The sequence below is a fragment of the Athene cunicularia genome (genome assembly GCF_003259725.1).
Source record: "Athene cunicularia isolate RWA chromosome 13 unlocalized genomic scaffold, athCun1 chr13_part1, whole genome shotgun sequence".
In the NCBI taxonomy this organism is placed as follows: Eukaryota; Metazoa; Chordata; class Aves; order Strigiformes; family Strigidae; genus Athene; species Athene cunicularia.
The window spans coordinates 8,266,333-8,279,233 of NW_020799117.1; the positions used below are offsets into that span (position 1 = coordinate 8,266,333).

Below are 12,901 nucleotides of genomic sequence, written 5' to 3' on the forward strand. Positions count from 1 at the left end.
AGCTGACCCCAACTGACCCCCCAGACCATCTGGTGTCATGCTCAGCATATAAAGCTGGGGGAAGAAGAAGGAAAGGGAGGGGGGACATGCAAGGTGATGGTGTTTGTCTTCCCAAGTCACCGTTACATGTGATGGAGCCCTGCTGTCCTGGGGATGGCTGAGCACCTGCCTGCCCATGGGAGGTGGTGAATTAATTCCTTGCTTTGGTTTGCTTGCATGCACAGCTTTTGCTCTACCTGTTAAACTGTCTTTATCTCAGCCTATGAGGTTGCTCACTTTTACTCTTCTGATTCTCTCCCCCATTCCACTGGCGTGGGGGGAGTGAGTGAGTGTATGTTTGGGGCTTAGTTACTGTCCAGGGTTAAACCACAGCAAGATGTAATGGGATTTTGTGGTATTTCAAGCTGCCACAGGCTTTCTCCTGTGCAGGAGACCTCTAAGGAATAAATATGTCTGTATATATATATTTTTTTTTCTTTACTCTTTTTGCATTTCTAGGCAAAGTTAGAGTATGCTCATGGCTGCTGTGTTGAGTTAAAGTTAGAAAAGCATCTTTGAGCCTGGTTTAAGGACACAACCACCCAGCGTGTATGTATCTGACCTAGAGAGGTCGGATCCTGCCCTTTGCTCGGCCCTTGCCTGCTTTATGCTGCTCTGCCCGATCTCACTTCGCATGTTGTATTGTGCAGGTGCAGGGAGGATGATCCTTCAAGTGTTTTCCCATATGCAGGGATTAGGGATGATTAATGCAATGATGGTGGTGATAATTTGAACTTCTCGGTGCTTCTCTAAGGTTTTTTGTTTCTGGCAGTGTTGCTGCCAGGTGGTCATCTCCATTGCTGTCTTCTCACCTGGGTGTCTGCAGTGAGGCCCCCATGTCCATGTTCAGTGCCAGGGTCTGACCTCTTGGAAACACCACGCATATCTACCAGTGAGAGTGAGCTAGAAAACATGGTGGTGCTGAGCCCCCACCCTCCTAGAAAAGCTCGGGTCATTTACCTTTCTCTGACAATTGCTTTGGAGGCTGAACTTTGGGAACCCATCGCTCTGTGTTGGGCTGACAGTCACTGCTTCCCATCAGCTGGAAAGCCCTAATGTTATTGCCTCCTTAGGAGCTTTGAATACCTTGAGTGAGAGCCATTTTAACAGTGCAAAGTATTAAGACTGAGGTGATGTCTCTGCTTTTGTGAAAGTCCTGTTATTCTGCAGAAATTCCATAATGAATGAAAATATTCCCTATGGAGAAGTGTATTACTTACTTTCTTATTACAATATCAGGCTGAAATAAAAAGCAGCTGGGCTAGCATTCATTTCCTGGTGTAGAAACACTATTAAAGTACTGTAAAGCAAGAATAGCTTTGTACCACAGTTCTTGAATTCAAAGATTGCCCTCCAGAGGTGCCATGCATGATGGATTGTCACAGACTCTTTGTCCTGCCTTGACATTTTATTCTTATCTGATGTTGTCTTGTGTTCTGCTCTGAATCTGCCAAATAACTGACCCTAGAATTTAATGCCACACCTTCTCTTTCCTTTTTCTGAACAGCATCTTTTTCAGCTGAGGCTCTGAAATACTGGAGGACATTGCATCTTCCTCAGGGACCCTGACAAGGGGGAGCTGGAGCCTCTGGGGCGCTCAGAAAGGAATTGTGGTTGGTGGTCGCTTGAGGAACTTACCTTCACACCAATGTTGCTCTGAAACGAGTTGTGTCCAACATTCAGGTTTGGTAAGGTATGTCATTTTCCCCTTGCTCTTGTCTTTTTGCGCTTTTCTGAATATCTACATACGGGGAAAATAGAAAATTAGCAGCCTTCATGTTTATTGCTGTATGCGTACCATGCTCGTACTGCCTCCATAAAAACCCTTTGCTCTTCCTGAATTTGGAGAGCATTCATCAAGAGTGAAGTGTTTTTAAAGTCTTGGGCTTGGGGAGGTACGTGTTTATATCAAGTGCTTTATTGAACAGAATGCTCGCTGGTGGTTGTTTTGCTGTTGGTGATGTATACTTGGTGATAGGCATCTGCATTTTGAAAGTCTGACTTGTATTTTGCTACCGTCTGCAGTTCAGAGGGTCAGAGATGAAAAAACGTAAATGACACTGAAGGAGCCCATTTATAATACAGCCTTGTGCTTTCCTTTGGCTTTTTATATTCTCATTGTTTGCCAAGCACAGAAATACCTCTTTCTTGCATAATCGTATGTCCCCTTTGTTGTGTAGCACTTAAAATTTTTGCATGTGTGGAGGTTCTTATATCCACGCAAACATTGCCATGGTTATGCTGTAACTGTAGCAAGGCAATATGCAACTATCCTTTAACAAGAAAGTCAGGGCCAGGGACTTAAGGAATGTACTGGGGACAAAGCTTGTTCTATAGAAGCATTTAGGGTAATATAACCTCTGATTCTATGGCTTCTTTTATCTAGGCCAAGTTATTTCTGTGAAGGCAAAGTTTGCTGATTAAACAAAACCCCCACATTTAAAGTTTTGGTTCCCAGGTCTCAGTAGAATGGTATTGGCTGATGCTATTGTTTTTCATTTAACACATGGGTATTGACTTCTCTTATATGTCTGAACCAGCAGTATAGTCTTGTTGGGAAAAGTACAGCAGCAATATAACACCTGCACTTGGTGTTAGTGGAGAGGGGGGAAAAAGAATAAAAAGGTCAAGACTTTCTTAAAAGTCTCTAAAAAAACATGAGATATCCTGGTGAGTGTGCATTCATTCTCCTGCTTTTGATCTGGTTGCACCAATAGTGTTTCCTCTGGAAACTGTAGGCTCAAACTCTCACGCTTCAGCAGAACTCTGCTGGTCTGGACACTGCCTGTCTCCAGCGACTGCAGAAAAAAGTTGGTGGGAATAGCTTAAATTAGGCGCTTAACTGTTAAATGCTGAGGGTTGAGAAAGATCAGTTCTAACCACAGCATATGCTGTTAATTTGTACACGTATTTCAAGAAAACAGCACTGCTGTTAGGGAGGAGAGGTTCCCGTCATTAAAACCACTGCAGGGCTTGCTCTGTTTGTCTGTCTGCTCCAGTGGCACCTGGTTTCTGGAAGTGGAGGTTGTAAAACATCGCTCATGCTTTTGTTACCATCTTCACTTTTGTTTATTTCCAAGCTGCTGCTCTTGTGACTGTAATACCTGAAGGGAAAGACTGTGAGAGAGGTATTTCATAATCGAGAGGGCTTCTTGACATTTGCAGAGAAGTATTTTGCACTATTATAATGTAGAAATCACAGCATTTTTTTTTTTATTCCCTGTTTCTTTGTGAGATTTGTAGGTGAAAGCACGTAAATCTTCCTTGCAGTGAGCATGTGTTTTGCTGGTTATACAGGGTGCCCCAGGGCGTGTGAAGATCCGCACAGAGTGGTTGGGTGCGGGTGTGACTGGGGTGCTGACCCTGCCTCTCACAGGGTGGTGCTGAGATGAGCTCCCCATCTCCTTCCCACCTGAGTCAGCCCAACTCAGTCTAAGATTCATGTCTCAGGCTGCAGCATGAATAGTACTCCAGCGCAGAGGTTTGCAGAACCTCACAGTTTCAGAGGACGAAGAGCATTTGCCAATTGGTTTATGCAAAACTATTATTTAGGCATTAGAACCTAGGTTTGTTTTTTTTTTTTTTTTTTTCATTTTACTTTGTGACCATCAGATCTAAAAACTTGGTTCTTAATAAGGAAATCTTGCATTGATGGAAACTTGATCTTTAGGAAGAACATTGCAGATTGAGAAGATTGTGCTAAAGTTTAAAGAGTTGGCAACACTGCTCTCGTTCATTCAAGAAGCTGAGACCCTTTTTATCTTTTCATCTTGAGGGCTCATGCAAACTAATCAGAATAATTGACTACCATCAATCAACTTTATATATCCCCATGACACCCTTGTAAGACCAAAGTGCTACTTATCCCCATTTTAGAGATGGTGAGTAAGGAACCGAGTCACTTCTAGGTCACTTTTAAGCAGTAAACACCTGTCTCTGATTTGCGTGCAATCACAAGTGCAAAATGTTTATCTGATACCCGCAGATGGAGATATGAAGATAGCCTTGGCTGAGCAGCTGAGTCTATAGGGCAAAGCACAAGATTTGTATGTGGATCTGTTTGAGGTCACTGATCCAATCTAAGCCAGTTTCTTCCATGTGTCCTGCTCTCCCAAGTAGAGGGGTTTTTAATTAAGCGATTACAGCAACAACAAATGACATCAGGACCCACATTTGTTTCATATCTCTGCAGGAAATGGCAACATATGTCCAAATAACGTTGGCTGAACTCATTCATCTTTTCAGCAGTATGTTGTTTGCTTGTGTGAGACAAGCAGATTCCCTTTTAGCAGCATTTATGCAATTGTGGTGACGGTAATCTTATTATGTAAGGAGTCATTTTAAATGGATCTGTAGATAACATGCAGAATAATATTTTTTCTTAAATTGCTCATTTTTTAGATTATTAGAATCTGGTTAGTAAAATGATCTGTTCTGTTGAAAAAGCACATTTAATAAATATGTAAAACTTTAAGTAGCCATTAAACATAGTTAATAAATTTCATCTTGCAAGTAGAATTGGAAAAAACCTTGTTCATTTAATGTGTTTTATGGATCTCGTAGCAATTAATTGTCTTCATTACATGGACATAAATCCTCAATGTAATTCACCTTTTTAAGATTAATTGCTTTGGAACTTTTCCCTTTGCATTGTTTAGGCTGTAATATTATTTCTCTTATTTAAAAGTTGACTCTCAACATCATGTTTTTTACCATTCCCAAATTTTCTGTAAATCAGTTCAGGTTAACAAAATCGCTTTGTGTTACGGGACAGTGCAGAGTGACGTTGCAACTGTGGTGGTCTGGTATAAATAAAGCAGAGAGCTTGTGTATTCAAGCCCTGTTTGACCTATAGCAGAGAAGTAGGCAGGTCCGTTTCTCACTCCCTATATTATGTGGTTTGATAAATATTTATTATTTCTCTCTTCAGATCTTTCTTGCTTCTTATGTGATGTCATTTATTAAACCAGAAACACTGATTTTATGTGCTTGTGGGTTTGGATGTCAAAAGAAGGCCTTAATGCAACTTTCCAATGACTCGATGAGGGGCGCACGTCTACTCGCTGTGTCTGAAAACATGTCAGTAAAACTGTCCTACAATTTTGAGAGTTCCGTTGAAGCGTCATGGGATGTCTGCCTGAATTCCCAAAGTTAAATTCAGAGGTTTATTTTGAATAAAGTCTTCATTATTCTTGACTGAACTGTGCACAACAAATAGGAAAACAGGACAGCATGCAGGATCACTTTTTACATATGTTTTTTGTCAGTGAGCACGCTGAGCTTGTTTGTATGAGTAACGTTTATGCAAATGTTCTTTAGTGTTTCTCTGAACCGTTTTGCCAGGGTGAGGAAATAAAATGGCTATTATGTTTGCATGTTTTGTTGCAAGATCAGCAGACTGACTGTTAACGTATCAATTCCCTTGATGACACCACTTCTGCAACCCTGTTCACTCAGCTTCTCCTGACAGGGCTTTTATTGAATCCATCAACCTGACACATATCAAAGCACAATTTCTGATAACAAATATCTTGGTGTAAAATGAATTAAAAAGCTGCTATCAGCAGCAGAACTGAGTTGAATTTCTGAAGTAAAATAAGAAACTCCAAGACTAACATGAGATTCCTAAGATACCGATCACAGGACAGTAATATAATAGTCTACCTGTACTCTTCAAGTGTCTTGAAGTACTGAGAAGTCAATGGGTCTGTCCAAAGTCATACAAATGGGCTTGTTCCTGGGCTGTCAGCCTATGGCTCTGCCTTCTGGACTCTGATGTTTGTAGTGTTGCTTTATAGAGCATGAGGAAGGTAGTGGCTTGTTTTCTTCTGGAGACCTACATCCTCCTTGTAATTACTTTGCACTCTCATCTTTGAGAAATTTGGAGACTGAGGAGTGGAAAATGTTAACTCTGAATGGAGTACACCTTCTTTTTGTCAGAAGACAAAGCAGTTTGGAGCCCCTTGTCCTTTGCAGAGCTGCTGCTTGGCAGCCCATGAGCCACGTCTTGGGTAGAGTCTAACTTGGGTGGAAAAGGGTCTATGTTTCTTGGGGCTGCAGATGTTTTGAAATTACCTGACTCAAAACCTTGTTCTTAAAGCACGTTTCTGTATCGGCTTACAGCCTTCTACTTGTCTCACTCTCTCCCTCCTGCTCTTTTATCCCCTATATTTTTGCATCTCTTACATGATAAGCAGCTTCAAGCAGGGCTGCCCTTGCAATGATACTGCTCTCACTGCACCCAGGCTCACTCACCTCTTATTTTTGGCTAGCACACACTATAAAGTATTACCTAATAATAATCATGCTTTTTGCTCTGTGGCATGTCTGCTCTTTGGATAAGTATTCACTGGCAGTTTGCAGCCTAGCAGAGAGGAAGAGGGCGGCCAACAGTTGATGTGGAAAATTAATTATGAACTACCATCCTCCTGCCACGTAGTTAAGGCAGTTTTGCTTTCCAAGCTTTACATCCAGCCTCACAGAAAAAAAAAAAAAAAAAAAAGGAGAATACTGCATTTCTTTCCTCGAATAGTGGGAAAGTTGCCAGAACAAAGCTTATCAGAGAATGTCGCACGTGGGACTGATCACTCGGGATGCTCTAGAGCCTTTACTGCTCTGTCTGCAGCTCTGACACCACCCAGATAGTAATTTTTACCTTTCACTGGACACATGCTAGCTTAATTGTGCATCCTATTTGATCAAGGCATGTGTGTGTGATAGGGAAGTCACCCATGTCCCATATACAGTCAGAGAGCAACATTTTGTTTTTCTTTATAGTGGCGACTTGGTAACATTCGGGTTCAGATGAGCTACAGCTTGTTAGGTTTTCATCCTTCAGGATGACATATTTATTTCATAATGATCCACAAAAAAATGGCCTGTGATGTAGAGGGGGGAGAGTTTGACAGGCACTGTGTAGCCCTGGGAATGTAATTACCTAAAGGAACAGTTCTGTCCGTGAACAACCCCTGTCTTAAGGATCACAGAAATAATTGCTGGAAGCCCTGACACTGTGTGTGCTTCAGGAGCCATTCTGGTCTCATAAAGGCATGCTGGGTCCTACTCACTTGAGTTGAGCACTGCAGAGGCAGCACAGCACAATAAGTGCCAAAGATGCCCTTCCTTAGATAGCTCTGTAGGGTGCATGAAAGACCCTGAAGGAGTTAGGATTTTGGAAAGCCCTGACAACTTTTGTAGGTGACTATTTGGGGCTGAGCTAAAGGAATGAGCATTTGGTGTAAGTTTCCTCAGTGAAGCCTTTGCTTAGTCTAAAGGGTATTGAAGGATGCGATGGAAACAGCCTTGAAAGGCCACAACAGTAACTGGTGTGAAGTGTTACAGAGATACTTTGCTGGATTAACAGTGTCTCTTTAGACCAGAAAAATCCTTTAGGCTGTTCAAGTTTTCAGCTAAGGTACCAGAAGTCTCCACTTTGCACATTTTTATTATGAGATTTGTTGTCACCGTTGCTGACTAATTTGACAGTTAACTGAGAGGGTGATGCTCTAAGAAATATCTAGGGTTTTGTAAAGGGCCAAATTGCTACCTGATGGAAGTCACTGACTCAAATCATGATGGTGTGGTGTCTGATTTCCTCTTCCTGAGCTTTACCTCCTGATTGACACAAACCTCGTTCTAATGCTGTCATGCTGATTTTTTGCAGCCAGAAGGCTGTATTTGGAAGCACAAACCTCTTGTATGAGTTCTTTAGATGTGCTGCAAATAATTATGAATATGTTTAATGAAGGGAAGCTGAAACATACGGAAAACATTTGGAAATAAGAGAGAATGTGTGCAGCCAAGCGTTAGCTGTGAATGGAGATTTCTTGTTGGCGTTGTTTAATGGAAACTTTCCAGCTTGTAGTTTCTGTGGTGAATATATAGAAACCAGCAAAAACTAAAAAGGCGGGTAGCTGGAGGTGAATGGGAGGAGAAACGGCTGCCTTTCACCTCTGGGAGAAAAAGGACAGTGAGGTGGGAGGATTTCTGTCGATGGGCTAACACCCCTTCAGTCTTTGCCTCCCAGTTAACTGGGAAGGGGCCAGCAGAGACCCTGCTGGCACTTGCATCCTCTGAGCAAAGTAGTGTCTTATTCCTTCACCACAGCAAATGCTGTCTGTTGTTTTCTCCTGACTAGTCAGCTGATAACAGAGATTTTTTTTTTCCCTCTATACTAGGTGGGGTAAGTAGCTCCATTTATCTCACCAGAAAAGTTTGATGCCTTCTGACATAAGTGGCCCTATGCCTTTCCCCAACCTCACAAACCAGACCCTGATCTTTTTGGAGACTGTCCTCATCCTTTTTTCTCAATGCTGTTGTGCTTTCTGGTCTTAATGTTGTGTGAGAAGGAACTCTTTAGTTTAGCATAAGTGCATTTAGTTTTGTATAAAGACTTAGACTGGAGGACTAATAAGTTGATGTGCACTCAAGCTCTACTGTGATGGTCCCATAACCTGTGCAGAAGGAGAAGCTGAGAACCAAAACATTCAGGATAAAGACTGTAAAAGGCAACATGAGGCTTAGGAGCATGTCATTACCGTGGAAGACCTCATTCCTCTGTCAGGTACTGGATGCTCTCAGCTTCTCTCCTTCTGTCCAGCAATATTCAGGAAGGTCTGCACCAGCATGCTAGGATAGAGAAAACATAAATAAAATAAAGAGAATTCAGGGAGTTCTGGACAGAGCTCTTGGTATTTTATTTATGAAATTGTGTGGGAGAAATGGTACTGACTGATACTGCAGCTGAGGGGACCTTTCCAAGTGTTACTGAGTTCATTGCTGAAGTGGGGAGGTTGTAAGTCCTTCTCTGCGCTGTTGTGCTGTCTCAGGGCTGCCGCCAAAACACAGAGAACCACCATGCTGTGCCTGTGCTTGCATCCCATTCTTTGATGGCTTCTCTCCTGGGATATTGACTGCCTCTTGGTCTCTGTACCAACATGGCCCTCTGTCTTGTTACTGATGACCACCACTGCAGAAAAAGCTCAACTGGGCTGCTCTCCAGATGGACATGTCCCGGTGGCCATGGTGGGACATATCCTGAATTAACTGGTGGGACAGCCCAAGCGGTGGATGCTCAGTTGCATAGTCTGGTATACTAGAAACTGGTGCCACAGTCTGGGATGAGTCCATATGAATGATGGCAGCAGGAGCAGGCTGGGCACACTGGGTAGCAGTTGCTGTGCCTTGGGCAAGGACCATGTGTTTGCTGTGCTGGAGAGCAAGAGTGCTGTGCACTGGGCTGGCCTTTCTTGGGAAGGGGGACCAATTGTGTGGGTATTGCTGGGAATAAGGAAGCCCCTTAGCCTCCGCGCTGGGAATTGTGTTCATGTGTGACCCTGCGTGGTCATAGTGTAGCACTGTCCTCTCTTCCATGAAGGCTGTATGCTCCTGTTGGCTGCACCGGAGCTGATCGGGGAGGATGGCCAGAGGGGCAGGAGGACATTTAGCCATATGTGCACTGTAGTTTGCTCAGACTAATGTCTCTCTCCTTTTAGGACCACTGAAAGTTTCCTCTCCAATGCTCTTAAAAGAAGAGGCGCGAAACAACAACAAAACAAGTCTTTCTCATTAGGAAGTCTTGCAGGCACTTCTCCTTGGCTCAGGAGCAAGGGAAAGGGGGGTGGCCAGCCCTGCACTCTGCTCGCTTTCCGTCTGGGAGGAATTTCTAGTTGTTAATGATTAATTCAAAGGTTTCTTGTCATGAGTACAGTGTGCACAGAGTGATAAATCTGTGGTGGGTTAGAGGTTGAGGTTGCTCAGTGCTGACAATTAGTTTGAGCCACAGGCTTTGCTTTCATTGGCATTTTCATAGCATTAACCCAGACCTTGTCAATTAAAATCCAGACACATTTTGATGAGGGACATCTTTTTCTAATGATAATTGTAATAATATCACTTTTATTCATTTAAAATCTGTCAGACAGGCCATGTTTCCTGGAAAATAACTGCCCAAGTTTTACATTACCTAAATAACTAGAAAGTATCTTTCAGGTTTTTGAGCTGACATTTTATCAAAAATAACGAAAAGCAAATGAGGCCGTAGCTGTTCATCTCTGAAGGCTTACTAACTTCAATCAAGGTAATTTGACTTTATCTGCTAAAATAAGCAGGTTTATTAGCCTTCACTTTCGAGGCTAATAAACATTTGATAATTGCCTAAAGTTGATGATGGAGATTTATACTATTTATTTTCGGCTTTTTAAACTATTTGACAGTGTAGCTTCAGAGCATGTCCTAGGCAGTGATCCATTTATGCAGTTCATTAGACGGAGGAGGAAGCCTGGGTGTAGGAGTTGGTTAAGGAACTTGTCTGTGTTGAGCAAGAAGTCTGCAGAAGAATAAAACCCAGAAATCCTGTGTCTGTTCTAGTACATTAACTGCAGTGGTTTTTTACGTGTTTATGTGTCTGTAAATATTGTATTTAGAATCTCAGGCCATAAAAATGAGTATTTAATAGTTGGAACAGGAGTGATATATCAGTTATCAATTGAAAATCCATTGTGGTTTTATTTTAGCATGGCATGAAAAATAACAAAGTGAAAATCATGTTTAGTTTTGCATGGAAAAATGCTTTTCATTTTTCTGAGAGGTGGCTCATAAGTGACATCCTTTACGAACAGCTAGAGTAGGGAAGCAAAAACCTGTATCAAGACTGTATCTAGATCTTGCAGTGTGTTCAGTCTGTGGTTGTCCATAGGTGTGGAAAGTGCTGCACTTGTTTTTATTTAGGCGTTCCCTTGTTACTCTGCTGAGAAGTGTATCACTGGCCTTTAGCCAGATCACATAGATTTATTTCCTTTATTTGTCATCTCATTCCTTTAAAATCTAGGTTCTTCAAATAGTCAGAACTTGTCTATTTAAAAACCTCATCAGTATTATAAATGGGCTTCTTACTCTGGTCCTTCTCTGAAAGGTGTAGATGGAGGAACTCTGATTGATTAAAAGCTCCTCGAGTTGCCTTATTTCTATAGCAACTGGAATAATGCCATCAGTTCTTAGTAGTTCAAAATTCAGGGCATGGCATGGACTCTGAGTAGGAAATCCAGGCACAAAATATTACACTTAAAAAAGGTTGAGGAATAATAACTGAGAAGTAAATGGACTTGTGCTGCTGTGACTGTATTCTGGAAGTTAATAGTTGTGCTTTTAGTAAATACAAAAACTAATCCACCTCCACTCTGATAGGGCTCTTTTTGTCCTTTCCAGTATGAACTGGCAAGCCTGTAATCTGTGTTCTGGTGTGTACAGAAATGGCACTGAGAACAGCATAGCTTCAAGGCTGTAAATATTATCAAACATTTTTCCAGTGAGCCTTTAGCAACTGAGCAATGTGTTTATGTCTCTCATTACTCTCATTTTTTTAAGAGTGCATTTATAAGCATTAGAGGGGATCAATAAAACCTGACCTACCTTTGCAAGTTAAATAGGCCTGATATGAAACTACCAGGCTTAAAGAGATTCAGATTTGCTAACAGTGATTTAAGAGCAAGAGAGATCCATTTACATGCTATTTCTTTTCCACTTTTGAGACTTGAATTGCATTAGAAAATTTGTCACATTGCACGTTTGAGCATGGAGGTTGCAGACAACACTTTTTTTGCTCATGCCATTATGTAGGAACTGCCTTATTACCTTGCAATTCACTATATCTTACTGAAAAAGTAACGTAATTAATAGATACAGAACATGCCTAAGTGTACAGAGTGAAGTCTCCATGAACTTTGACTCTAAGCAGTATTTTCTACTGGTTGCTTTTCAAAGTTGTCCAAAGAAAAAACCCTGGATTATAGGAAAATGGACTGCAGCTTATTCAAGGATAGGAGGTTGTCATGAATGACAAAGGTGCCCAAGAGATCAAGGAAAGCATCCACAGAGGATGAGAAGGGTCCATTTGATCTGCTATTTGGCTAAATGGGGAAGCTCAAAAACAAAAAGGAAGTTTACAGAAGGTGGAACCTGAGACAAGCTAACGCAGGAAGACCACATAAGCATTTTCCAGGCGCGCAGTGATAGAACTAAATAAGCCACAGCTGAAGCTGAAACTAGCAAGAGATGCAAATAACAAAAAGAACGGATTCTATGAACATACTGGATATCCTTCCACAAGCAAGGACAACATAGGTCTGCTGCTGAGAGGAAAGACCTAATGACAAAGAACATGAAAGAGGCTAAGACACTTAGTATCTTACCAGTCTTTACCAGCAAGGTCTGCTCTTGGGCTTCTCAGGCCCCAGTGCCTAGTGGTAGAGTTTGGAGGACAGGTGTACTACTTCAGGAAAGAAGTATCAACTTAAGGACCACTTAAGCAAACAGGAAATATGTTAGTTTATGGATCTAATGGGATGAATATATTATGCTGGACAAGGGGTCCCTTCCTATCACATCTGAACAGTAGTGGTGACTGGTGGATAGCCCTGGAAAAAAACAAATGTATAGAGTCACCTTCAAAAAAGTGAAGCAGCAGCACCTGGGGAATAACAGGATGACCACCCTCACCTCAGTCCCCAAAAAATTATACAACAAGTTCTCATGAAAGCCCCTTCCAAGCACTAGAACAGCAGCAAGGTGACTGGGAACAGCCAACATGCATTTGCAAATAGCAAATGATGCCTCATAAATCTGCCCTCTGTGGTGAAATGACTGGTTCAGTGCACAAGGAAAATACCAGAGATGTCTACCTTAAAGTCCGCAGCATTTTTAATGCAGTCGCCTAGTACTTTCGTTGCCAAATTGTAGGGAAGTGTAAACTGCAAGATGGGCAGGAAATTCTCTGGATTACCAGGTTTGAAGAGTATTTGTCAATACTTCAAAGTCTAACGGGCACTCCTCATAGTTTAAACAGCACATTGTTACAGATGCCATT

At 41.9% G+C, this 12,901-nt stretch overlaps 1 protein-coding gene across 1 annotated transcript in view; it reads left to right on the plus strand.

Annotated features, from left to right (window-relative positions):
* The first annotated feature begins 1,550 nt into the window (after nucleotides 1-1,550).
* The window catches only part of SGCD (sarcoglycan delta), a 215,470-nt gene continuing 204,119 nt past the window's right edge, over nucleotides 1,551-12,901 (plus strand). Inside the window, exon 1 of the mRNA XM_026858578.1 lies at nucleotides 1,551-1,732. The gene's annotated coding sequence lies outside the window, so the exon portion shown is untranslated. The remainder of the gene's footprint in view (nucleotides 1,733-12,901) is intronic.